A 24,781-nucleotide genomic window follows, 5' to 3' on the forward strand; every position below is an offset into this window, starting at 1 on the left:
TGAGTAACTGAGACTCCGGATGGAGTTTGATCTGATAATAGGCGGAGGACAAATCCAGTACACTGAAGTACTTCGCTCCCTTGATGATGCTCAGCATCTCGCCTATCCTGGGAAGTGGAAACCTGTCCACCAGAATGTTCGCGTTGAGGTCTCTCAGGTCCACACATAGCCTTATACTGTTCCCTCCATCTTTTGCCGCGATAACAATTGGAGCCAACCATGCTGAGCTTTCAATCTCCCTGATGACTCCCTGTCTGACCAGTCTCTTGAGTTCCTGCTGAAGAGGTTCTCTCATGCGCAAAGGTATGGATCGGGTTTTGTGCACTACTGGTTCCGCACCCTCCTTGAGAATGATCCGGTGCATATAGTTCTTGAAGACCCCTAAGTTGTCACTAAACACCTCTTTGAACTCCTCCGTGAGACTGCCTGCTATGCCCACGGGGTCAATCAACAGCACCTGTTCTTTGTTGTTTGGGTCTAATGTGATCCCTAATTGCTTCTGGTGCCTCCATCCCAGTAGTGTGGAGCCCCTAGAGGATACATACACCTTCCCAACAGTATGCCTATCCTTGAAGGATATTCTCATAGTCAACATGCCCTCAAGTGGGATTTTTCCCTTGTTGTACCCCCTGGGATTGATGTCGGGGGGCATTAACTTCACGGGATGATTGGCAAATTTTTCTTCAAAGACATTTTTGTCTACCAGGGTGTAAGGGGAGCATGAATCTGCATACATACTAAACATCACACCATCTAGAAACACATCACATTTAGGGTACGTGACCTCTTCATCATTTTCCTCATCTTTAACTTGGAATATGTAAGCTTTCTCTCCTTCTACCCCTTGCGTGGACTCTTCCACAACATGTACAGCTTTGCCTGGAGTTTTACACACTTTGGAATAATGTCCCCATCTGTTGCACTTTCTGCATTGTACATTTCTAGCAGGACACTTCCAATTACTTGCTAAATGGTTAGGACTGCCACATTTAAAACACACCATTGCACCCTCCTTACTGCGAACTGCCTCCTTGTGCTTGTCCCCCAATTTACAAACAGTTTCTTGCTCTGCGCTAGACTTGTTTTCTACCCTCTCTTTGTTTGTTCCCTCGTGAGACTTAATTTCCCTAATGCACCTCGCAGTATGTTCTAGACCCTTGGCTATATTAATGGCCTCCTCCAGATTGGGGTTCTTGGTTAGCAATTCTTCTTGTGTCTTAGTGTCATTGGTGCATCTCACCAATTGGTCCCTGATAAGTGAGTCAGTGAGTTGCCCAAATTCGCATGTGGCAGACAACCCTCTCAGAGCTGCTATGTAATTACTCACTTTCTCCTCCCTTTTCTGCACCCTCTTGAAGAACTTGTGCCTCTCCATTACTACATTGATTTTTTCCTTGAAGTGAGCCCCCAGTTCCCTCAGAGTGCTCTCATATACATTTACACCTTCCTCTACTTCTTCCACCTCATCCTCCACTAATCTACCTGTTATGTCTTCATATATCTTCCTCCCATGTGCACCTAAGTTGTGGAGAAGTATATGCTGCTTGCGAAGGTTGGTGTAATTGCTCCCTCCAATAGCAATCAGATAAGATTTGAAAATGCCTTCCCACCTCCTCCATGGAATAACTGGTTCTCCTAGCTCATTGAGGAAAGGTGGGGGTTGGCTCATACCAGCTCCCGCCATAGCCATACAGTAACCTTACTTCGCTTAGTGTAGGCTAAATCTCAGATCACATAACAAAAAAAAAATTGTTAAAACATGCAGGAAATACACAGACTTGTGGAATGACCAAATTGTAAAACACTCTTGGGCCCCCTTCCACTGCTTCCAACGTTATGTATGAAGTGAAAGTTTATAATTCGAAGAACTGGCAGTCCCCTTTTTACTTCCTCAGTTCAAGTTTCAACTACCTATGAGTCATTGAGTCTCCTCCTTTAGGCTGGAACTTCCTGTGTAAGCAGTTTCCCCTCACGAACGGTGCAGACCAAAAGCGGCTGCCAGGCACCCTCAGCGCGCCGGCACACAGTCGAACCTGCACACGATGGAGTTTTTTATCAAACAGCTTGCTGTTCCTGACGTGAGGAGAACCGGCGTGAATTTCATCAAAGAGCCCCCAGGTAACGCCTGCAATCACTGCGCGCGCGCCGCCTTCAGCGCGCCCCTTACTCAGACGACAATGTAAGTCGCTCCAGCTTCCATGCGTGAGGAGATCCAGCGAGGCTGATCACGTCGCGCTCCAAGGAGCTTCCCCCTGGGCAATCCCCGTCTACGGGTATAACTTAATCTCGCCACAGACTCCCTCACACGTAAACAAGCGCTCACCGATCTGAGCCTCTGCGCCCTCAGTGCCCGACCAGACACCCGACAAGTACCAGTGCCGCTGGTGTCCACAACAGAGTCCAACTTTTACCAAGCACAAGCGAGGGTGGAATGCCCGGCACGGCACCCGACAGGAGTGAACTCACCCCGACTGTCTTTCTTCTTGTGCAGCGCAGCCCTGTTCTCAAAGCGCTTCTTACTTGGTATATTTTCGCCGCTTCAGTGTAGACTCGTCTGAAGGTTCTGTTCCCTCTCTCCTCACCGGCTCCGTTTGAGGTTCCTATTCATCCTCACAGTAGACAGCAATCAAGTCATACCAGGGAGACGACATCCACTGTCCCTGGCACAGTGCTCCCAGTCCTCGTCGCCAGAAATGTAGTAATTAATGAAGGGAGGCAAACGTGAAAGTAAGTGTTTATTCAGAAGATCAACACTAACAGATGTCGTCAGCTGTCATTGCTTGTGCCGGGCTGCTATGTCAACATTCCATAGCGAGCGCCGGCTGTCACCAGGGCTGTACCATGTGCCAGGAAGGTAGGAGGGGGTTAACAGGGGATATGGGAAATACCATTTGCAGGTTACAACACCACCTTTGACCATTTTTTGACAGGATGGGCCAGGAGCTCTGTTCGAAAACCAGCAGCAGAATCTCTCTATTATGTCTAGGTGTTAGTGTCCGACCAGAGAAAAACGGGGCACAATGTTGTTTGGGCTTGCACGATGTTCAGACAGATTCCCAGCAGAAAATCTAAATAACAAAACATGTGCAGCGTATTTGGAAAATATTAGTGTGGCACAAAAACAAGCATGTTACTGTGTACCATGTGCAAAGCAAAAGCGGCCTATTACATGTGTAGTGAGGCTAAAATAAGGGAAAACTACAGTGGGCCATATGGGGACTCATGACACTTGCTTGGCCCCAAGAGCAGTCAGCGAGTAAAGACAGGGCACCGGAACTATAAAATCACCAACCCCATTCTCTATCTTGCCCAGTGGCCGAGGGGCTGTAGTCACTTGATGTCAGAAGTCCAGAAAGAATAAAATCTTTGGGCATGATTGTGTGGGGACAAGGCCAGGGGAGTAACACACACTCTCCTATTCACAGAGAAAAAATTGTCAGGGAGATTTATTTGTAGGTGAATGGAGAAACCACTAGTATGGCCATTACAGAGCTCCATACGAATTAGGCCATCCACTAAAGCATTACTCACAAACTTTACACCAATACAATCAGGTCTACTGGACTTGTTCACAGATTTAGTTCTAGTAATTACATCCTCTCTAATAAAAGACCTGCAATTATCAACATGCATGAACCAGTGTATTGTTTTATTGGTCAGGGAATCATTACTTTCCAGGTCAGAGGGCTGAAGTTTTGGGAAATTGATCAGGAACCCTTCTCTACTCAGTGCTGCGGTAAGTCACTCCCTGTAGGAGGGCCATCTCTGGCACTGGTCAGTGCCTGAGAGCCTGTATTGGAGCACATTGGTGCTTGGGTGTCAGAGTGGCTGGGAATATTAATCAACCCTCCCTTTGTCAAGGATTCCAACAGCAACCCCACCTTCTCCATTTTCTCTGTAAGAAGATGTGCGAGTGAGGTGACAGCAGATTTCAACCCCAGAATTTATGTTTTTATTAGATTAAGTTTGGTTCCAACAGTTGCCTCTAAATATTGATGTGAGTGTTGATACAGATGAAAAGTGGGAGGAGCATCCTTGGGTACAGCAGCAGCATGCATCGTACCTTCCTCCAGATCCCAAAACACTGAGGGGCCTATTAGGATGTCGGGCGGACTTTTGTCCACCCGCCACCCTAGCGATACTGGGACCGGCCGCCAGTGGTGCGGCGGTCCCGCACCGGCGACTAGGATGCCACCACCACATTGGCGATGGCATCCTCTATTCCCAGCATTGTAGGAATGCACTGTGTGCCTTGTCATGCACAAGGTGACTGGCACCGCGTGGGGCCTGCCACCTTGTCCATGACAATGTAGGTACCGGCACCCCCCAATACCCTGGGGCCCCACAACAGACGCCCAACTGCTCACACCGCATGCCGCCGCCACGGAAAGGCTTGTTCCCGTTGTCATTGTAATATGGATGGCGTTGTCTAGCAGACACCGCCACCATATTAAACCTTTTTTGCCCGGTCGACAAGTTGACGGGGCGGAAAATCGGTGGACGGTCTTCCCGTCCGCCTCGGTACCCCTGCCATCATAATGTGGCGGGGGAAATGGGAGGCGGGCAGGAAATAATGTCGGGCAGCTCGCCACCGCCATGCGGATGGTGGCAATCTGCCCGACATTATGATAGACCTCTTAATATCTGTCAGTGCACTCAACCACAATGGTATCAGGAGTAAGTTCTCGGGGCCAAATAGACACCTGAATCCCCTGGAGCCACTGGATTATTGCATGGGACTTGTGAGCTGGCGTGGTGGATAGTAGCATCCAGAGTGATTCCCTCAGGCCCCTTCCGCATGAATTAAGCAAATGGACTTTGATATTGCCCTGCACACCTCTAGCTTTAGCAGTGATTTCCCCTTTTTGCTGGCTTTTCACTGACACTCAACTTCTATTATAAGAACGTCAATTTTGTCGAGAGCACAATTCAACGTCATATGCTTGGCCTGTTTCCTAGCATTTTTTGTTTCAGGTAAATTATCTGTGCCTTTCCTTTTCCCCATTACACACCAAACAAAAGCACTGACCCCACAAATCACGGATCACTTCTGTCCTTTAGGATAAGGGTTAGGACTCAATGAAACAGTAAGGGCCCCAAATCGTAGAGATCATAAAATAAAGGTCACAATATGAGCATGACAATCGAATCAGTTTTTAAATTTGGTCCACCAAATAGAATGAGCTTAGCCCAAGGTATAAGCGTGGCTCAGTGGTTAGAGGCGGCAGACCCGGAAGCTGAGATCGACCGTGGACCAGGGTTTGATTCCCCGCCTCGGCGGGTCTCGGGCTCAAAAAAATTCCACGGACTCGACAATTCTCTCGCTCCGGTGCCTACTCGAATCACGGGGTCACACTCTGCAACTCTGGGCAATAGCTTGCTTAATCTCCACTACGGCCCCTCGCGGCGGGATGCCTGGCTTTCACCTTGTGGACACCCTGCCGGGGTTTCTCACAGGGGAATACCAGGACGGGTTCCCTAAGCAAGCGCAAGGATGCCCTTTGGGTGACAGGTTTGCGCTATATAAGTACACCTACATTTACATTTACATAAACAAGAAACGGTTAGTCAAATGATGCGGGACCCAACACCCTTGCCTAGGGTACAACAGCTCAAAGACAGCCAGATGAAATTGTGGGAGAACAGGCACGCACGGGCCTCTCTTTTGCAATCTACTTCAGAAGCCCTCTCCACAGCAAAAGAGCAGGGGGATACCCAATACAAAGAAACAACAGGGTATGAAACAATAGTCTTACCGCGCACAGTATCGGAGGTGGAAGTGAAGGGCCAAGGGGGGGGGGGGTTGCCCTGCCCTGTCTCTTCCTGGTGCTGACTGGTGCAGGACAGGCCTGCCCTTTATCTGGGCTTTGCCCGGGCATGGCCCACACACACCCCGCACTCTAGGATTGCACAGTGCTTTTAACGCGGTCATGGACAGCCACGCCCCCTCCTGGCATGTTGTAGTATGGGGGGTGAGTCCCCTGAGGTCTTCGATGTCCAGTGGGGTACTGTACCCCGAAGAATACTTCTGATGAATCCCGTGCTGCAGGATCACAGAGCGTATTTAGCGAGGTGATCGGAGGCCCCGCCGCCTTGGAGAATATACTGCACCTGCACCTCCTGGGACGTTGTAGCATGGTTGTAGTGAATCCCTTGAGGTCTTTGATGTCCAGTGGGGTCGTTTACCCCCAAGAAAGTTTCTGATGTCTAGAACAAGGTGAGTATTTTCCACCAGCCCAGAAACCATATCTTAAAGTAGTCATTGAGACTACATTATACTGATGTCCATTATCAGATCTATGTTAAATGTTCTAACATATGCATGTGTTTTTGTTGTCAATGTCATCCAAAGAATTTTTGGGACCCTTGGCAAGATAGATTTTGGTTTCAGAACAACTTTGAATTATATTTCCATTTGTTTGCAAATTTAAGTCTGAATCAATATAAAATATAACACACACTTAAAAGAGAGGACAGAGGGGCATATTTACAATGAAGAGACAGAGTTCAACGTTAGCCTTTCTGTCTTTACGCCGCACTCCGCCGCTTCAGTAACACAGGGCTGCACCATATTTAGAACAATATGGTGCAGCCCTGTGTTTCCTCCTGCACTGGTGCTAAACGTAGCTGCCTAGCACCAATGCAGCGATACAAAAGGGGATGATGGACGGAGCGTTTGAGCAAATCAAACACTCAACCCCAGTCAACTGATATGGGTTTAATCCATCACCATTCTTTAGCCCACTCAGCCACCCCATTTCAGACATGGCTATATGCAAATCAGTCTGACCCTGTGCCTCATGGGAACAGTCCAGCCGGAACTGCCAAGCCATGTCTTCCATGGACCTGAAACAAGCATCCTGGGACCGGTTTCGGATTCATAATCCTCATCAGCCAGGCTATCTTGAATCCAGTGGCCAAGTGAGCAAGGGACTCACGTCTGAGCATACCCTGCCACACTTAGGGCGAACAAAGCGATACAAAAGGGGATGATGGACGGAGCGTTTGAGCAAATCAAACACTCACCCCAGTCAACTGATCTGGGTTGAATCCATCACCATTCTTTAGCCCACTCAAACACCCCATTTCAGACATGGCTATATGCAAATCAGTCTGACCCTGTGCCTCATGGGAACAGTCCAGCCCGAACTGCCAATCCATGTCTTCCATGGACCGGAAACAAGCATCCTGGGACCGGTTTCGGATTCATAATCCTCATCAGCCAGGCTATCTTGAATCCAGTTGCCAAGTGAGCAAGGGACTCACGTCTGAGCATACCCTGCCACACTTAGGGCGAACAAAGCGATACAAAAGGGGATGATGGACGGAGCGTTTGAGCAAATCAAACACTCACCCCCAGTCAACTGATCTGGGTTTAATCCATCACCATTCTTTAGCCCACTCGGCCACCCCATTTCAGACATGGCTATATGCAAATCAGTCTGACCCTGTGCCTCATGGGAACAGTCCAGCCCGAACTGCCAAGCCATGTCTTCCATGGACCGGACACAAGCATCCTGGGACCGGTTTCGGATTCATAATCCTCATCAGCCAGGCTATCTTGAATCCAGTGGCCAAGTGAGCAAGGGACTCACGTCTGAGCATACCCTGCCACACTTAGGGGGAACAAAGCGATACAAAAGGGGATGATGGACGGAGCGTTTGAGCAAATCAAACACTCACCCCCAGTCAACTGATCTGGGTTTAATCCATCACCATTCTTTAGCCCACTCAGCCACCCCATTTCAGACATGGCTATATGCAAATCAGTCTGACCCTGTGCCTCATGGGAACAGTCCAGCCCGAACTGCCAAGCCATGTCTTCCATGGACCGGAAACAAGCATCCTGGGACCGGTTTCGGATTCATAATCCTCATCAGCCAGGCTATCTTGAATCCAGTTGCCAAGTGAGCAAGGGACTCACGTCTGAGCATACCCTGCCACACTTAGGGCGAACAAAGCGATACAAAAGGGGATGATGGACGGAGCGTTTGAGCAAATCAAACACTCACCCCCAGTCAACTGATCTGGGTTTAATCCATCACTATTCTTTAGCCCACTCAGCCACCCCATTTCAGACATGGCTATATGCAAATCAGTCTGACCCTGTGCCTCATGGGAACAGTCCAGCCCGAACTGCCAAGCCATGTCTTCCATGGACCGGACACAAGCATCCTGGGACCGGTTTCGGATTCATAATCCTCATCAGCCAGGCTATCTTGAATCCAGTGGCCAAGTGAGCAAGGGACTCACGTCTGAGCATACCCTGCCACACTTAGGGGGAACAAAGCGATACAAAAGGGGATGATGGACGGAGCGTTTGAGCAAATCAAACACTCACCCCCAGTCAACTGATCTGGGTTTAATCCATCACCATTCTTTAGCCCACTCAGCCACCCCATTTCAGACATGGCTATATGCAAATCAGTCTGACCCTGTGCCTCATGGGAACAGTCCAGCCCGAACTGCCAAGCCATGTCTTCCATGGACCGGAAACAAGCATCCTAGGACCGGTTTCGGATTCATAATCCTCATCAGCCAGGCTATCTTGAATCCAGTGGCCAAGTGAGCAAGGGACTCACGTCTGAGCATACCCTGCCACACTTAGGGCGAACAAAGCGATACAAAAGGGGATGATGGACTCACTCACTTTGCCACTGGATTCAAGCAAGCCGGGCTGAAGACGGCTGTAATGCCAGAAACCGGTCCTCGGAAGCTTGTTTCCGGTCTAGGGAAGGCATGGCTTGGCAGTTCGTGCTGGACTGTTCCCATGAGGCACAGGGTCAGGCTGATTTGCATACAGCCATTTCTGAACTGGGGTGGCAGAGTGGGCTGAAGAACGGTGATGGATTAAGCCCAGATCTTTTGACTGGATGTGAGTGTTTGATTGGTTGAGATGCTCCGTCCATCACCACCCCCTTTTGTAGCACCAATGCAGGCACCCTTGCACCCTAGTGCAAGGGTCTGCATTGAGGGGAATATTGTTTATGTGCGGAAGGTCTCCCTTCCTGCACATAAACAATCTTTAAATGACGTTTTGTAACTTTCATGTGTGGTGCTTAATGCAGCACACATAGAAATTACAAAATGTCATTTCTTTTTTTTAATTGTTTATGTGCAGGAAGGGACACCTTCCTGCACATAAACAATGAATGGCAATTTGCTGTTTCTATGTGTGTTGCACAGCGCAGTACACATGGAAACAGCAAAAACAAGGGGAAATAAAGCATTTCTGCTTATTTTGCCTGTTTAAGACCAGATTTTGCCTGGTCTTAATTTTGGCCCTGCCTCCTATTTACGCCACCGTTGAAAATAGGGGGCAGCATCAAAATCAATGGGTGTTGTGGTGGAACACCCACCGCAACACCCATTGCCCACCCCTTTCATGCTAAATACAGCGTGAAAGAGTGTCTTATTTACAAGGCAGCTTTAAGCCACATTAAGTTGCCTGCCTTGTAATTGAGGTAAAGCTTCTATCACCACAGGAACGTCACTGAAAGTGACGTTGTGATGGAGTTAGGGGCTTGTAAATATGCCTCAGAGTGTCATATAGGTAACGATACCAGAAGTAAACTCTGTGATTTCGTGAAACACAGGGTTTGCAAATTTCAAATTGTATCGCATATCAGATCCTATATTTGCAGCAGGATAATATAAACATTTGAAAAATATTCATGAAATGCACAATGGATGGATCCTGTCTATGTGTAAGAGGTACCTCCTAAGCGATAACTTGTTGGATTTTGCCTTTAGAGGGTGGAGAATCTAGTCCAAGAATTGACAGACAATGGAATAGGTGTAATTAATTAAATAAATAAATAATACCTATTTCGTCATCTGTCGGCTTCCCCCCCTGCTGCGCCCTGCCACGCCCCACTGCCCTTACCTGTGCCGGCCGCCACTGATTGTATGAGAATGACAACCAAATAATCATGCCACTCATCAATTTTTTGGAGGTGACTGCCACCAACATTAAAAACTGCAAACTATCTCAGACTCAACGGACGTCTTGAACTTCCGTAGTCACCCATCCATTTGGACCAAGTCCTGGTGGCTAAATATGTTGGGTGCTTTACCTACTCCCACAGACTCTGCTAAAAACCTTGGAGTTCTGGTAGATAAAACCTACCATGTGACCATTAGATCAATCAAATAGTTTAAACCTGCTTTTGGATGATATGGACTTTCAGGAAGGTGTTTCCTTACACCCCATTTCCGGTGCATAAGCAAGTGGCTCTGGCAATGATTTCTCCTAGGCTGGACTACTGCAATGCACTTTATTTGGATGTTAAGACTGCAATAGCCAAGCTGCAGCTGGTTGAATTTGATGCTGCAAGACTGGCCCTTGATATGCCTAAATATCAGTCTGTCTTGGCTGGGATATCCAAGCTCCTTTTATGCCTGTGAACAAATGTACTGTCTTTAAAGCTTTGCATATTGTTCATAAGGCACTGCAGAATGCCAGACCGAGAATTATCAATGCCATGGTCCAATGGTATATTCTTTCTTTGTGTAATTGTCCCTAAATTTCGAAAGGCAAGGTGGGGAGGAAGAACCTTTTTGGTGGCTGCGTCCAAGCCCTGGGATACCCTCCTATGCTCTTTCTCCAGCCTTCAGGCTCACACCACATTCCGAAAAGCCCTACAAACCTGGCTTTTTACTCTTTAATGGAGGTTCTGGGTCCTTGTGATCTTTGAATCTCTAGTTCCTACGCTATTCCTTCCGTAGGACTAACCACATCAGCGCCTTGACGCTTCCAGGCATTTGTTTTCGCTTTATAAATCTCTTTCATTTCATTTCATTCACATTCTCAGCTTAGTCTGTAAAAACTACTTGCTTTAAAGATACCTCTCAGTGAACCTGCATCAGAAGGAAATGAAAGACCCCAGTGACTGTGATCGAAGCTGGTTAGAAAATGATTCTTTGAATCTGAAAGAACTTCAATACTGCTGCAGCTTCTGAGGTACCACCGGCTGCTGAGAACCCTGTCTCCAGCTCTCCACTATGATTCTGATTGATGGATCTGTCAATGAAATGCATGCAGGAGACCAGGAAAATGGGAGTCACTGTGAGGGCACCAGCAGTCAAGCACTACTGCAAATGTTTGGGCTTAGCTACCGGTGTGTAGAGGGAGCACTGATATAGCACTGAAGACATGTAAGTGATCTTCTGTCAGGACATGGGGGACTTTGTGTGTGTGTGTGCATAAATGTATAAATGAGTGCCATCATGTATGCATGCCTATTTGTGTATTAATGTAGGAGAGCCCCTTGCATCAGATGCATCTTTCCAAACAACAGTCACCTATCTGACCTCTAGCACATGATCCTCCACTTGGATACAGAGTCCATCTCTGAAAGGTTGAGATCCATCCCTGGCATCAAAGTGACTGTGGCATAATCATCATGTCTTCACATATAGTTGCCATTATTATCATGATAGTGCCCATCCCTACATAATCCTTGCTCTAGCATAATTGTGCTAGTTATTGACATGAGAGCATTTTTGGAGCAGTGGTGCCCACCTCTCTGTGCAGTAACATTTGGAACAGTATAGTGGAGGCAATGCTTGAAATACCATATGGATTGGCATAGTGGTGGTCATTCCTGCTCTGATGTGTACACTGGCATAATGGTGGTAATTCTGACTTCATTGGTGCATCCTTGGCCTGATTGTTACTTCAAACACACAAAAGGTGAAGGGAGGAATGCTTGCAATAAGTCCTACTTCTGATAATCGCTCAGGGAATTATTTCAACCCATTGTTCTTTTGCACATGCCATTCAGATTAGACCCAGCCATATGCAAATCAGTCTTGGTCCTGCTCCAATAGGAACAGTTCAGCCCAAGCTGCCAACCAGGTCCTCTCTGAACTTGGACACAAGCAACCGAAGCCTGGTTTTGGCCTGATTGGTTCTCTTCAGTAGGGTGTAGCTTGGTTCCGGTGGCACAGGGAGCAAGGTACCCATTTTTGGGCATACTCCTGGCAGCTTGATGATTATTATTTAACAAAGACGTTGAGCACTTTTAATCAGAAATGCCAAAAGTAAAGGTTTTAAAGTCTTGTCAGGCCCAATGCATAATAATTCTTATGTGGGCAAGTTACATTTACTCACGCAAAATAGTGATCTGAAGGTGGATATTACCTAATTTACATAATCCAGATTAACTGGCATTTCTGACTGCAGATCAGATTCATTTCTGTGAAAAATCGCCCATTGTTTATTTGCAAGGAGGACTGGGAAAGGTACTACAGTGAATGAAACATTTCTGTTTTGACAGTGGCGGCTCCTCCGCTAAGGCAAAGGAGAGTCACCCCACTGCCAGGAAGCAGCAAAAGAAAGGAAAAACATAAAATAATAATAACGTAATGTTATTATCATTTTATTTGGTCCTCCTGCTACAGCAGCATGCATTGGGGGCGGGCTGCAGAGAAATGTAGGAGTGGTAAAGCACTCCTAAGTGCGTAATGAGTGTTTGGCCAGCCCTCTCGGGCTCCCCAAAAGAGTCATGCGCACTTTCCCTGGTCTGCATGCAGGCTGCGTTACCTGCATGGAGAACTTGCCCACCCCTCCAGCCCCTGGCTGAGCGCTGTGTCACGGCACTCAGACCAATCACAACGCTGCATTGCTGCGTTGTGATTAACTGCGTGGAGTGTGGGAGCCCTGGTGCTTCCTGCTTCCTGTTTCTCACAAGAAGCCAGGAAGAGGACAGGACATAGGAGAGGTGGCAGCGGCCTGCCAACCAGCCGGCCCGGAGGTAAGTGATTTTTTTTACCAGAGTTCTCCCCTGCCCCTTCGTCCCCACCCACCCCATTGCTGCTTCTAGGCAGCAGCCGCGACTGTGTTTTGGTACATTTATTCTGAATATACTCCATTCACTTATCAGCCAGACAGGCAAATTACTGCTTACAGGAACATGAATTCCCCTCGAAGTCTTAAATTTCCTCGTATACTGTTATTGGACCCTGTGAATGCAAAATAGTGCACGAATAAAAAGACCATGCGCCTAATATACGATGCATGGATTTGCTTGTTTTTTGTGAATCTGCCCCATGATGGTTGCAAATAATTGTTTTTTTTAATTGATAAAATTCAGAGAGCAATATATCACAGAGCCGCCTGAAGAAAAATATTTTAATTGGATATGAAATGTAATTCTTCAAAAAATCCTGATCCTTTGCTTAATCACATTGCCAATGATATGTGAAGAGATTATGTATTTAAAGAGTTTCTCTTCACTGCCACTTTTCAGGCTGGGGTAACCACTATATTGAGGATGTCAAACGATGCACACAATTAGCTCCTAGATGAAGTGATTCACAGATAATATTAATTACAGTCCTCATTACTTTAAATAAACCTCAACATGATCAGACACCTACTGTACTACAGAGAGGATGGATGTTGTTAATTAAGTATGCATAACTTGGTAATCGCTAGCAAGCATTCATCTCTATCCTGAATGCCAGGCTCATAGCACATAATGTCACATACATTTTGGGCACTATTAGCAAAGCTGTTGCAATAGTGGTGATTAAATAATAGCGACTTCCCATTCCCTTTATTTAATCTACAAAAAAAACATATTTTATTCCTCCAGTAGGCATTCTACTGTTGACGTACATTTACAAAAAAGTCCATAGAGTACTACTAAACAGGGCCAGCTCCAGGGCGGTGCGACCGGTGCCACCACCCCGGGCGCAGACTTCACATGGGGGCTCCTGTTGGCTGTTTAAATTGTGCTTAAAGGCACCTACTGCTGCCTTCCTGGCCTCCAGCAATTTTAAGGCAACAATTAATATGTTAAGAAAACTCTGGTGATTAATGTTCTTCCAGGCTAGATCGGAGTTTTGTCTAGTAGGAGTAGCGCAGAGGGTTAATATGCCTGCTGCACAGAACATGTACCATGCAGATCACAAAGTGAATGTAATGTAAACAGGTCAGGGTGTTACTGCTGTTGTCAGAGACTTCCTTTTGTTAGTTGCAGTTTACAGTGAGCTATTAATTGTCAAAGAACTGCCTGCAGACTTCAAGGTATAGATAAGAGCGTATGGATTTTTCCCCAGGCTTTCATTATTCTAATGTTGCAAAAAGGGTTAATTTGGGTACAAATCAGTTCTTGTTATTAAGGAGAGGCCCAATCCATTGTCTTACATTTTAAATTCAGAGTTTGTGCTTCTCCAGACAAAGGGGTCGATTACGATGGCGGACGGAAGGGCGACCGCCGGCCTAGAGTCGGCGGAAAATGCCTTTTTCCAGTCCGCCTGCCACGGTCACTTCGTCCACCATATTAGGATGGAAAACACTGTCAAAAGTCCGTACGCGGCGGAAGAGCACGCACCGCCACGGAACTACACCCGACCCCGCGGCGGACGTAACCAATCCAGAGACACCGCCGTACGGAATGACGTCTCCGACCGTCCTCTAAATCACGATGGCGGAAAACACACATCAAATCGCTGCGGAAAAACAACCTGCCTGAACACGGCGGATTGCCCACAGCGAAGATACAACACATTGAAGAGATACCCACCACAAGCAGCTCGCCGTCATGGACCCAGCGCTACACGCATTTCCGATACTCTTCGTGCTCCACCACCAGCAAGTCATGGACCATCATCGACGACGACGCAGATACGCCAACACACCAATTGCTGTCGGAAGGGGAGTACCTGCCAGAGCTGTGACGTTGGAAGGGGGAGTGTCATGCTTGAGAAACTTCATTGACGATTGCACCAATATATCCACAATTCAAGTACACAACCAGGAATGACAACGACAAACCACTACACATGATTGACTTGCTTTATTAAACATAATAGGGGTATAATCTTAGAGTATTCAAGAGCATGGGCACTGGGTACAACAGAGCAGGTAAATCTGAATCAGCACATGAGAGGGTCTATGAGCATCAACAATCCATGGCAAGGCACAGGTACATCAGAGGCAGCACATGAGAGGGCACAATGCAGTATCAGAACAGGCACAGGGCAGTGTTCGTAACAGAGCAGGTACATCTGAGGCAGCACATGAGAGGGGCTAAGTGCATCAACAGTCCATAGCACAGAACTGGTACATCACTGGCAGCACGTGAGAGGGCACAATGCAGTATCAGAACAATAACAGGGCAGTGTCCATAACTGAGCAGGTACATCAGAGGCAGCACATGAGAGGGCACAATGCAGTATCAGAATAACAACAGGGCAGTGTTCGTAACAGAGCAGGTACATCTGAGGCAGCACATGAGAGGGGCCAAGTGCATCAACAGTCCATAGCACAGAGCAGGTACATCACTGGCATCCCGTGAGAGGGCACAATCCAGTATCAGAACAGCAACAGGGCAGTGTTCGTAACAGAGCAGGTACATCTGAGGCAGCACATGAGAGGGGCTAAGTGCATCAACAGTCCATGGCAAGGCACAGGTACATCTGAGGCAGCACATGAGAGGGGCTAAGTGCATCAACAGTCCATGGCAAGGCCCAGGTACATCTGAGGCAGCACATGAGAGGGGCTAAGTGCATCAACAGTCCATAGCACAGAACAGGTACATCACTGGCAGCACGTGAGAGGGGCTAAGTGCATCAATAGTCCATGGCAAGGCACAGGTACATCTGAGGCAGCACATGAGAGGGGCTAAGTGCATCAACAGTCCATAGCGCAGAGCAGGTACATCACTGGCAGCACGTGAGAGGGCACAATGCAGTATAAGAACAATGACAGGGCAGTGTCCATAACTAAGCAGGTACATCAAAGGCAGCACATGAGGGGGCACAATGCAGTATCAGAACAGCAACAGGGCAGTGTTGGTAACAGAGCAGGTACATCTGAGGCAGCACATGGGAGGGGCCAAGTGCATCAACAGTCCATAGCACAGAGCAGGTACATCGCTGACAGCACGTGAGAGGGCACAATGCAGTATCAGAACAATAACAGGGCAGTGTCCATAACTGAGCAGGTACATCAGAGGCAGCACATGAGAGGGCACAATGCAGTATCAGAACAGCAACAGGGCAGTGTTCGTAACAGAGCAGGTACATCTGAGGTAGCACATGAGAGGGGCTAAGTGCATCAACAGTTCATGGCAAGGCACAGGTACATCTGAGGCAGCACATGAGAGGGGCTAAGTGCATCAACAGTCCATGGCAAGGCACAGGTACATCTGAGGCAGCACATGAGAGGGGCTAAGTGCATCAACAGTCCATAGCACAGAACAGGTACATTACTGGCAGCACGTGAGAGGGGCTAAGTGCATCAGCAGTCCATAGCACAGAGCAGGTAAATCACTGGCAACACAAGTACGTGGCTCAAGCGACCCGTCCCAAGGACATTAATAATGCAAGGGTGGTTACAATCGACAATCTACACACCAAGTCAAATGACATGTGGGTGATGGGAACTAAACCTCACATCACAGAATCTGGTGGACTGCTTGAACTACTCGCCTCGGACACACTGCCAGTACCATAAACACGAGTGTGAGACACAGCCACAGCTCTAGTGACTGACACATGAGCCATAGACCCAGACACACTGCCAGCACCAGAAACAGGAGTGTGAGACACAGCCACAGATCTACTCACTGACACATGAGCCATAGACCCAGACACACTGCCAGCACCAGAAACCGGAGTGTGAGACACAGCCACAGATCTACTCACTGACACATGAGTCATAGACCCAGACACACTGCCAGCACCAGAAACAGGAGTGTGAGACACAGCCACAGCTGTAGTGACTGACACATGAGCCATAGACCCAGACACACTGCCAGCACCAGAAACAGGAGTGTGAGACACAGCGACAGATCTACTGACTGACACATGAGCCATAGACCCAGATACAATGCCAGCACCAGAAACAGGAGTGTGAGACACAGCCACAGATCTACTGACTGACACATGAGCCATAGACCCAGACACACTGCCAGCACCAGAAACAGGAGTGTGAGACACAGCCACAGCTGTAGTGACTGACACACGAGTCATAGACCCAGACACACTGCCAGCACCAGAAACAGGAGTGTGAGACACAGCCACAGATCTACTGACTGACACATGAGCCATAGACCCAGAAACACTGCCAGCACCAGAAACAGGAGTGTGAGACACAGCCACAGATCTACTGACCGACACATGAGCCATAGACCCAGACACACTGCCAGCACCAGAAACAGGAGTGTGAGACACAGCCACAGATCTACTCACTGACACATGAGCCATAGACCCAGACACACTGCCAGCACCAGAAACAGGAGTGTGAGACACAGCCACAGCTGTAGTGACTGACACATGAGCTATAGACCCAGACACACTGTCAGCACCAGAAACAGGAGTGTGAGACACAGCCTCAGATCTACTCACTGACACATGAGCCATAGACCCAGACACACTGCCAGCACCAGAAACAGGAGTGTGAGACACAGCCACAGATCTACTCACTGACACATGAGCCATAGACCCAGACACACTGCCAGGACATGTCCCTGTACAGTGACCAACAAATACCATGCCAGCATCTGACACATGAGAGTGGCGGACACACACAGTGCTAGTACCTGAAACAGGAGAGGGCACAACTGACACAGTGCGCCTACATGATGAATGACAGCGAACAACAGACACAATGGCACTATCTGACACATGAGAATGAACTGCAGCTGCGCCACTAGGACCACTAAAATGATGAGCCACAGGGCTGTATGGGCCAGGAGGCAGGGTGGCTCTGGGAGCCGGGGATAGCTGTACTGGAGCGACATCGGGTGGTCAGGTGTCAATGGTGTGTGTCTACGTTTCTTAGTGATATGTAAGGGCACCCTGGACATGACTGGACTGGTAAGTGGGTTGATGGGTGAAACATCACCCATCAAAGGTGGATCATGTGCTGGTGGGGGTCTGCTCTCTGGGGACGTGCTGGATCCTGCTTGTCGTTTGCTGTGGGCCTGCCTACTGCCCTCTGCATCATGTGTAATGGGGGATGCAACAACAGAGTACAACAGAGTACTCCTTCCTCTGCGGGACGTGGATGGGAATAGAGGTTATGGGGGGACTCCACCGCTGACACATGTGTTTTACTTTCCTTCAACAACATCAGCCTCAGTGCAGCCAGGGGAGATGTATGCCTGTCCTTGATGGAGCTCGTGTCTATGGGAGAACCCTTGGCCCTGTGATGTGCCTTGGCCGTAGGAGGTGTCCTGTCTCTGGAATGTCCCTGATCCCTGGGCGTTGCCCTGTCCCTTGGTGCAGACTTGTTCATTGTAGTGTACCTGTCCTTTGAAGCGACCTTGTCCTTGGGAGTGTCCCTGCTCTTGGGAGTTGCCCTTTCCTTGGAAGTGTCCTTGTCCTTGGGAGTGTCCCTGCTCTTGGGAGGTGCCCTTTCCTTTGAAGCGTCCTTGTCCTTGGGAGTGTCCCTGCTCTTGGGAGGTGCCCTTTCCTTTGAAGCGTCCTTGTCCTTGGGAGTGTCCCTGCTCTTGGGAGGTGGCCTTTCCTTTAAAGCATCCTTGTCCTTGGGAGTGTCCCTGCTCTTGGGAGTTGCCCTTTCCTTTGTAGTGTCCTTGTCCTTGGGAGTGTCCCTGCTCTTTGGAGTTGCCTTTTCCTTTGTAGTGTCTTTGTCCTTGGGAGTGTCCCTGGACTTGGGAGGTGCCCTTGCCTTGGGAGTACCTTTTGTGGGGGATGCCTGTGTAGCATGTGAAGCCATTTCCCCCAACACCCCTTGAGGATCCTGTGTGTCAACTCCAGTGTAGCTCATGTCGTCTTCGGTGAAAGATTTCCCAGTCCTAGGGGATGGTGTCTGTGCCCTCCGTGCCCTGCCTTACTGCCTATGGCTGCTTCTAGTGCAATAACCTGAAAATAAGGCCTGGTCTGAAAATTCACTCTCCCCTGAGACATCAAGTGGTGTGGATGGGGGAACAGAAGTAGCACCCTGTCTATGCGACTGTACAATGGCTGAAAACACAGTGTTTGCTAATGACTGAACTGTTCTGTTGAGACCAGCAACATCGCCATGCATCCCCTCCATGAATGCCACCACCTGCCCCAACTTCCTATCGTGGTCTACTGGTCTTGGAATGCATTGATCATGTTGGTCTGCCCTACACACAGCTGTCGCAGCAGATCAACTGCCTCAGCACAAAGTGCACTTTGTGTCACAGGGGCAGGCTCTGCGGTGCCTGCACCGAAGGCTACTCTGCTCCCCCTACTCTGGCGAGCACGAGCAGTACTTGTTGCAGTGGGTGGCAGTGTGGGCCCTGTGTGCTGTGTCCCGACTGAAGGTGTTGATTGCCCACTCCCTGTCTGTGACAACAGTGCTGACTCACCAACACTGTCTGAAGATGAGGACAATGGTGTTTCCACATGTGAGTCCTCAGGGACGGTTCTGTCCCCCTCTCCGGGGCTGCTCTCTTCAGTGTCAGTCTGCGTGTGTGTGATTTCGGATCTGGATGCATTGCCACCACTCATCTCCGTCGTCTGTGGGTCAGTGCCCTCGGCCAAAGCTGAAAGAGAGAGAAAAGAGGTTTACCTAAGTGCCACACTCACGTACTGAAGGTTACAAAATCACAACTTTCCTTACAGTCGAATAACATGTAGCACCCATCCTGCACACGACCCACCCCTACCAAACATCCTCATATCAAAGAACCGGTGTTGGCTGTGAAACATGTACATCATACAAACAGGGTAAGTGCATGCAGACCACCACACATGTCATGCCATGGGACCACGGACCTCAACGGCATATCCTGGAACCATCAAATACAAAGCAAGTGGTATGTCCACCTGGCGGACATGGAGGCTACCGCTCACTCCGCTAATGGCACCAACATGCAATTGCAGCAAAACAAACGCACCACGGATGTCACTACTGTGTCTGAGCACCAATACATGCATGCACTCACAAGTCACAGACACATATAGTCTGCTTACCGCTAGTTTGCTGTTGATCGCCTTAAGCCGGGCGGACAGGTCAGGATGCGTCACAGCAATGATACGGTGCATTAGAGGGGTCATGGTGCGTCGGGCCAGACGGGTTGATCTTGGAATCATCCCCAGTGTCATCTCGGCAACATTCTTGCTTAGCCTGGATATGTCGTCCCAGCGCTTGTGGCAGTGTGTGTGTCGTCTATTGCACACCCCCACTGCCCGTACATCACGTGCTATGGTCCTCCACACGGCCTTGCGAAGGTACAGCTTGACCTACCATGATGGGAGACAAGAGGGAAACATCAGTGGACAGTTTCACATTCACAAACATCGTAGAAACACGTATCTTCATGCAGCCATGCTCAGTACAACACATGTGAAGGTCCCACAGCACACCGCCAAGCTTGCAAAAGCCAGGAGTCAGTGACCACCTCATGCCCACCAACATGTTCCCCACTGCACTTACCACCGGTCCGGGGGCACCATAGAGCCGTTCATAGTGGCTGAGCACACTGTCCACAAGGACATCCAGCTCCGCTGCAGTGAAGGGACGAGACCGGATCTCTCACACTCTCTGCATGGCAAGGTTCAGGACTGTGGCAGTACAGCAGCAGTTGTTGGTTAGCTCAGCAGCAGCAGGTCGAGGTGATGGTCGCAGGCAGCAGTTGTTGGATGGCTCAGCAGCAGCAGGTCGAGGTGATGGTCGCAGGCAGCAGTTGTTGGATAGCTCAGCAGCAGCAGGTCAAGGTGATGGTCGCAGGCAGCAGTTGTTGGATGGCTCAGCAGCAGCAGGTCGAGGTGATGGTCATAGGCAGCAGTGGCTGAAAGTGTGCAGCAGAAATTCACACATATATAGGGCCCTGAGCTCATATCAGTGGCACACGTCTGCAGCAATTGGTTTTCCCTGGATGCCTCATTCAAAAAGAGCCAATGACTGGCCCTGGTGTGGCGGTGCACGGCTTCCGCTATTTTAGAACGCGCATACGCGCCCCGCGTTACTTGTTTCCATTGGCTACATGTGCACGGACCGTCACGGTCAATCATCTGCAACCGCATTTGCGCGCTTCCGCGACGGTGCATCATTTGAAAAAAATCAAACCCTGGCGTCGCTATGGCGGTGCACCCATTCCGCGGGTGCGGAGCAGACTAACACATACATTTGAATATGCAATTCCGATACCCCCCTTACAGTCACATTTCAGCACCCAACGCAGACCGCCGGTCCTGGCCGGTCACCCACCGCCGGTCACTGGCCGGTCACCCACTGCCGGTCCTGGCCGGCCACCCACCGCCGGGTGCTGGCCGGTCACACACCACCGTGTGCTGGCGGTGGGTGATCAGCCTGTGCATTGAGGTCACCATGGCATGGATGGGCCTGGCCGGTCACCCACCGCCGGGTGCTGGCCGGTCACACACCGCCGGATGCTGGCGGTGGGTGATCGGCCTGTGCATTGAGGTCACCATGGCATGGATGGCCCTGGCCGGTCACCCACCGCCGGTCCTGGCCGGTCATCCCCCGCCGGGTGCTGGCCGGTCACACACCGCCGGGTGCTGGCGGTAGGTGATCGGCCTGTGCATTGAGGTCACCATGGCATGGATGGGCCTGGCCAGTCACCCACCGCCGGGTGCTGGCCGGTCACACACCGCCAGGTGCTGGCCGGTCACACACCGCCGGGTGCTGGCAGTGGGTGATCGGCCTGTGCATTGAGGTCACCATGGCATGGATGGGCCTGGCCGGTCACCCACTGCCGGTCCTGGCCGGTCACCCACCACCGGGTGCTGGCCGGTCACACACCGCCGGGTGCTGGCGGTGGTTAATCGGCCTGTGCATTGAGGTCACCATGGCTTGGATGGGCCTGGCCAGTCACCCACCGCCGGGTGCTGGCCGGTCACACACCGCCGGGTGCTGGCGGTGGGTGATCGGCCTGTGAATTGAGGCCACCATGGCATGGATGGGCCTGGCCGGTCACCCACCACCGCTCCTGGCCGGTCACCCACCGCCGGGTGCTGGCCGGTCACACACCACCGGGTGCTGGCGGTGGGTGATCGGCCTGTGCATTGAGGTCACCATGGCATGGATGGGCCTGGCCGGTCACCCACCGCCAGTCCTGGCCGGTCACCCACCGCCGGGTGCTGGCCGGTAACACACCGCCAGGTGCTGGCGGTGGGTGATCGGCCTGTGCATTGAGGTCACCATGGCATGGATGGGCCTGGCCGGTCACCCACCGCCGGTCCTGGCCGGTCACACACTGCCGGGTGCTGGCGGTCACACACCGCCGGTCCTGGCCGGTCACACACCGATGGTCCTGGCCGGTCACACACCGCCGGTCCTGGCCGGTCACACATTCGGCGGTGGGTGACCAGCCAGGACCGGCGGTGTATGACCGGCCAGCACCTGGCGGTGGGTGACCAGCCAGGACCGGCGGTGTGTGACCGGCCAGCACCCAGCGGTGGGTGACCGGCCAGGACCGGCGGTGTGTGACCGGCCAGCACCCGGCGGTGGGTGACCGGCCAGGACCGGAAGTGTTTGACCAGACAGCATCCGGCGGTGGGTGACCGACCAGCACCCGGCAGTGGGTGACCGGCCAGGACCGGCGGTGGGTGACCGGCCAGCACCCGGCGGTGGGTGACCAGCCAGGACTGGCGGTGTGTGACCGGCCAGCACCCGGCGGTGGGTGTCCTCCCAGCACCCGGCGGTGGGTGACCGGCCAGGACCGGCGGTGTGTGACCGGCCAGGACCAGCGGTGGGTGACCGGCCAGGACCAGCGGTGGGTGACCGGCCAGGCCCATCCATGCTATGGTGACCTCAATGCACAGGCCGATCACCCACCGCCAGCACCCGGCGGTGTGTGACTGGCCAGGACCGGCGGTGGGTGACCGGCCAGGACCGGCGGTCTGCGGTGGGTGCTGCAATGTGACTGTAAGGGGGGTTTCAACTGCCATTTCTAATTGCATATTCAAAAGTATGTGTTAGCCTGCACCGCCCCCGCGGAATCCGTGCGCCGCCATAGCGACGCCACTGAGTGATAATTTTCAAATGATGCACCGTCGCGGTAGTACACACATGCGTTTTGCGGGGTGTGACCATGATGGTCCTTGACCATACAGCATATGTCATGCACAATATCAGGAACAACGATCAACTTCTGTGTAGGTGGAAGGTGTCCACACATGGCGTATGTCTCCGCACACATGTAATGTTGATAGTTGTACATGTGTGTTAGGACATGTCCAGAATGCTGCAAGAATTATGATGTCAAGTCAATTGCCCGCAGCCACGTGTGTCTTTCATGTCCATTTTTTGCATGTGTGGTCGAATCGCTGACAAAATTTCGATTTCACTAAAATCGACCTACACAAATATCGTGTCTTAACTATAGATTACAATTACATCGACATCCTATACTTATTTATAAATTTACTAAAACATCGATCTCACTATATCGATATACAAAAATCTCAAGTAAACTAATTTCGATCACACTTATATCGAAATACAAAATATCGACAGTCATTAATACACATACCACAATACTAAAACATCGATTACCAAAATATAGACATCAATAATATCGACATTACCTAAATATCGACTTTTCTAAATCATTCTTACAGTTTATTAAAACATTATACACATTAAATAAATTAACATTATACTATTAAATAACTATATATCTCAAAAAAAATATTATTAAATTACTTAGGGCCCCATTAGGATAGTGGGCGGAAAACCACCCCGCCCGCCATGGAGGCGGAAAACAACCACCCGCCATGGAGGCGGTTCAACCGGCAGACAAATTAGGATCGACCGCCAGTACAGACCGACCGCGGCGGTAGCGGTGAAAATGAAACCGCCCGATGTGTGCGGTGATGACAAAACTCCGACCGCGGCGGTCGGAAAAGCAGCGGAAAATACAAAACCGCCCACAGGGAAAGCGGAGACACCGCACGGGAAATTACGATATCCCCGAGGGTGGCGCGGGCGGAACCGCAGGCACCGACCGCCGCGGTCGAAGGCAGGATTGCATGGGAGAAATGGCGGCCATGAACCAGCAAAGTCAACGCAGCGGACGAACATGAAATACATGGCGGTAGATGTCAAAGCACCGCAGTGATGCCAAATACTGCATAAACAAAGTAGCCCTGCCCCCAATAGATACAACACACACACACAGATACAGAAATGACAAACAAATATACAAAACAACATAACCACACCCACAACACACCTGACAACCACAATCCAATTGGACACACCCACACAGCTGAGTACAAAGCCACCCCCTCCACTCACCACAATCCTTTGCATCTTTCCAGAACAGAAGGCCACACACCACATCTGAGAGGAGAGGCTAAATCGCACACCACACCCACCCACCCACCACCACCATCAACACCACCATCACACCATCACAATCAAACCCCCAGCACATAACACACCTCATCACCACACCCCTGCACCCACACACCCCTGCACCCACAAACACCTCAACCCCCCCACACCATGACATCACAAAAAATGCCAAAATTCACAGAGAGTGAGTTGACAGTCATGGTCAACGAGATTGTGAGAGTAGAACCACAACTATTTGGTATCCTAGTCCAACAGACACCATTAGCCACCAGGACACATATGTGGGAAAGGATAGTCCAAAGGGTGAATGCAGTTGGGGCCACCCCAAGATCCAAGAAGGAGATCATGAAGCGGTGGCATGATCTCAAGAGGGTTGTCAAGGAGAAGAAGAGCAAGAACTAGACTCTGGCAAACGTGACTGGCAGTGGCCCTCCCATCCCACTGAAGACATTCACACCATGGGAGGAGAAGGTGCTTGCTATCCTGCTACCTGAGAGTTACACAGGAGTA

This window comes from Lissotriton helveticus, chromosome 9, assembly GCF_964261635.1.
Source record: "Lissotriton helveticus chromosome 9, aLisHel1.1, whole genome shotgun sequence".
NCBI lineage: Eukaryota > Metazoa > Chordata > Amphibia > Caudata > Salamandridae > Lissotriton > Lissotriton helveticus.